The 4,565-nt window shown below is 35.1% G+C and overlaps 1 non-coding gene across 1 annotated transcript; it reads left to right on the top strand.

Moving 5' to 3' along the window:
* Window positions 1-979: 979 nt before the first annotated feature.
* On the top strand, window positions 980-1,141 carry LOC127670279 (U1 spliceosomal RNA). The gene has a single exon (XR_007974511.1). It is a non-coding gene; the product is annotated as a U1 spliceosomal RNA (small nuclear RNA).
* The last annotated feature ends 3,424 nt before the right edge of the window (window positions 1,142-4,565 follow it).

Below are 4,565 nucleotides of genomic sequence, written 5' to 3'. Positions count from 1 at the left end.
ATGAAATTAGCAACTTGTTCTGTCATTTTGATGACTGACCTGCTTTCACGTTTGCATTTATAACATACATTCCTTATTCCTGGACTGCCCAAGTTCTAGGGGAGTACAGCTCTAAGCTAAGAGGTCCTGTTAAGCAGACCTGTCCTTGGGCTCTGCTGTAATTGAAGCTGCCTCTTTTTAATACCATTTTTTTCTGCCTAATTCCTGAAGGCTAGTTGTAGATGTGTTCTGGTAGATAAACTCTGAATAGTGGTTTGTTCTTCAAAATTCAATGATATCCCCAAAATTCTTCTAGAGAAACAAATTCTGGTATAACTTTTATACCTGTACTTTTTCAGTAATTATTTTTTCTATAGAAAAAGACCAAGAGCTATCATCTTTTAATAAAATGTAATGTTTTCAATCTGTAATGTAAAAATGTGTTATATCAAATTTCCTGTAGTAGGTTATACAAATGAGGATTTAGTCATAGCCTTTCTAATATGCCATAAGGGTTATCTCAGCAGACTGCTTAAACCTTACACATTGCAAACATTTTCAGAACTGGCCCTATATTTGAGAGACATCTTCCAAATCCCAAAACAGTCTGAAGCTATGTCTCCAAATAACTAAGGCATGGGGTCAAATCAGAGAGCTAATATAGAGGTGCTGTTTATGGTGAATGTTGTTTTGTTTACCTGGAGTTCTGGGCCATCAGCTTTACCTCTGACACTGAGTAGGTAAGACTAACACACAAGTGTACAAGGCTAGGGATTACCTCTGATAACATAATGAGCCTTGGATGAGCATCCCTAGAAAACAACCTTTGATAAGTATTATAATCCAGTGTGGTTGAGAGAATGAAACACTCTACCTGTGATTACCCTGGAAGAAGACAAAGTCCTGGGTGAGGAGATAGCTCAGCAAATACAATGTTTGCTATGCAAGTAGAAGGCCCTGAGGTTGATTAGCCCTAACTCATGTAAAATCTGGGTATTGTATACTAACCTGGCATGGAAGATACCATAATCACAAAAGTGGTTTTTCTAGGGAGAGGATTATTCATTACATTCTGCACGTGCTGTCTACTGTGGTTTTCCCCAATTGCAGGATATTCAACTGCACAATTTGAGGTAATGGAAGACTGCATTCATCTCTCCCCTGATGTGGTTTGGGGTTAGGGGCTCACAGAGTGTGGGGGAGGGGCAGTGATTGGGTATTGTAGCACATGCATCTATAATCCCAACCCTCTACAGCTCTCCAGCAAGATGGGAAGTGGAGATATGACAATAGCTGGAAGTTCAAGAGACCACAAGACTGGAATACATAGAAATGAGGTAGAAATAAAGGGCCATCATTCCAGATTGTCTGACCTCCACCCATGTTTCATAGAGTTCATGTGCTCATGTTCAAAATCATCAATGCATACATACATACACACATGCAAGATAAAAGATAAAAATAATTCTCAATTAAAAATGTCAAATAGTTTTTTAGTCTACTTTGTATATTTTCTTTTTGAATTGATTTATGTTTCTATCATCACTACGTAGTGAACTATATTCAAAAAAACAAAATCTTTCCTGTGATTTTAATCCTTAGAAGAAATCATTGAATTTGTCGTAAGTTGGGGCATGGAGAAAAGAACATTACAGATATTTCTTAAAAACAAAATGATCAATGGTTTATTGATGAAGAAAATTGCTATTCATGAACCTTCTAAAAGAGGTTTAGGATTTCCTAATAGAATCATTTCATCTTCGATCTGAATAGCTTCCTATACACATATACAAAGACTCACTCACATACACACCTTATTGTATCACTTAGAACAGAAATATTATTCTGTTTAGTATGTCTTTGCAAGATAACTAGGTAATCACACTCAGCTTATTCTAACACAACATTTATAGAAAACCACTTCAATCTTTCTCCTTCCTGCCTGCCTTCCTTCCTCTTTTCCTTCCTTTGCTCAACTTTCTATACTGAGACAGTAAATCTTTTCCCATAAATTTTTGTAGTTATGTACTCTATTAAAACTAATCTAATATAAAAATGTTCATGATTATTGATGCTACTTCCCAGAAAATGCAGTGTCACATTGATGTGCTCTGGAAAATTGAGACGTTAAGAAATACTTCATCATTTTTTTTCTGCCCCGGACCATAATCATAGTAGGAAACTCTTTCAGCACTGCTTTGTGTAGCGCTTCAGACCACCCTAACAGTGTCAGACTAAGGCATGTGACCGCTCATCAGGACAGATTACTTACTTACACAATAACACAACAGAAGTGCTCATTTACATGCATCAATTATTTTATAAAGACTGCTGATCACAAATTTTTAGATCTTAATCCTTTTTCAAAATTTTGGCATTGAAAAAATATCATGCTTAAGGTTCACACATTAGCTATTCCTGCTTGCTTAGAATATTGGACATTTATTTCAGATGATGGTTTTAACATATCATGAACTCAAGGTCTTTCATTCTTTGAATGAGTAACACCTTCAAATGTGCTTTTTACTACCAAATGTTTGCCTGCCATGCTGATATGAATGATGATCCCTGAAAAGCTTCACACATATATTCATAAACACTGCAGCAATTTTGTACTGTTTGGAATGCATTTGCCACAATGTAATAAGTTTAAAATGTTTCTATGAACTATAACTTGCTAAAAGTTTGAAATCTAACAATTTAGTAAGTGAAATAAAAACATATGCTGGTAACAGAAAAAAAATAATGAAAGTGACTTAAATAAATGCAAATAGTTAATAATAATTTTAAGACATGAATATAAATAGACATCACAATGTTAGGATCAAATTGCTAAACAACATTTGAAACCTTATGGAAATATACTTGTGCAAGTCATGCTTGTTTTATAAATCAGACCAGGATTTTTTTTATTTATTTGAAACAGCCATTAAATTAATTATGAGGCAAAACACAGACTCAATTGGAATGCTTTAAATAAAATCTTTTCTACCTTGAAAACAAAGCAACTCTTAGTAACAACGGTGTCGGGTAATAAGGATATTTTCTCCGCATTTATCAACATAAATTTGAACTCCTCCTACAATACTGTGAACTCTTATTTCCCAAAATTTATACAAGAGAATTTTAATGTATTCCTAATATATGTGTAGGTAGTCAATTTACACAAGATATTGTATTAATTTGGTTTTGTCATGGAAAGTCTTGTTTTCTTTGTCTATGGTAATTGAGAGATTTGCTGGGTATAGTAGTCTGGGCTGACATTTCTGTTCTCTCAGGGTCTCTTATGACATCTGCCCAGGATCTTCATGTTAGTTAGAAGACATTTAGGTACTCTTTATACATTTTACTTGAAAGTGATTTGCAGAGATACAGAGGACAATTTCTCCTTCATCAACATAGTCCCAGCCAAAAAAAGAAACAGTCCATATCGGAAGACATTGAAGAAAACTTTTAAAAATTGTGCTAAGGATGCTGAAGTGAAGCTCTTCACAGTTGACAAATTCTAGCAGGTGTGTGGTAGAGGAAGGAATCAGCTATCTTTAAGGATCTGGCCACTGAGAGTTTGAATATGGTCCAGTATGTTGATTTTATCTGATACAAGAATGGCCACTCCAGCTTGTTTCTTGGAAACATTTGCTTGGAAAATTATTTTCCAACCCTTGAATCTGAAGTAGTGACTGTCTTTGTCACTGAGGTAGGTTTCCTGTATGTGGCAAAATATTGGGTCCTGTTTATATATCCAGTCTGTTGGTCTATGCCTTTTTATTGGGGGAATTGAGACCATTAATGTTAAGAGATATTAAAGAAGAGTGATTGATGCTTACTGTTATTTTTGTTGTTAAAGGTAGAATTCTGTTTGTGTGGCTATCTTCTTTTGGGTTTGTTGAAAGAATATTAATTTCTTGCTTTTTATAGAGTGTGGTTTCCTGCCTTATGTTGGTATTTTCTACCAATTATCCTTTGTAGAGCTGGATTTGTGGAAAGATATTGTATTAATTTGGTCTTGTCATGGAAAGTCTTGTTTTCTTTGTCTATAGTAATTGAGAGATTTGCCAGGTATAGTAGTCTGGGCTGACATTTCTGTTCTCTTAGGGTCTCTTATGACATCTGCCCAGGATTTTCTGGCTTTCATAGTCTCTTTTGAGAAGTCTGGTGTAATTCTGATAGGTCTGCCTTTATGTTACTTGACCATTTTCTCTTACTGCTTTTAATATTCTTTCTTTGTTTAGTGCATTTGGTGTTTTGATTATTATATGACGGGAGGAATTTCTGCTCTGTTCCAATCTGTTTGGAATTCTGTAGGCTTCTTATATGTTCATGGGCATCTCCTTTAAGTTAGGGAAGTTTTCATCTATAAGTTTGTTGAAGATATTTACTGGGCCTTTAAGATGCAAATCCCCACTCTCTTCTATACCTATAATCCTTAGGTTTAGTCTTCTCATTGTGTCCTGGATTTCCTGGATGTTTTGGGTTACAAGCTTTTTGCATTTTGCATTTTCTTTGACTGTTGAGTCAATGTTTTCTATGAAATCTTCAGCACCTGAGGTTCTTTCTTCTATCTCTTGTATTCCGCTGTTGATGCT

This window comes from Apodemus sylvaticus, chromosome 19, assembly GCF_947179515.1.
Source record: "Apodemus sylvaticus chromosome 19, mApoSyl1.1, whole genome shotgun sequence".
Lineage (NCBI taxonomy): Eukaryota > Metazoa > Chordata > Mammalia > Rodentia > Muridae > Apodemus > Apodemus sylvaticus.
The sequence above is the reverse complement of the archived record's forward strand: the minus strand, read 5'-3'. Positions and strand labels throughout refer to the sequence as shown.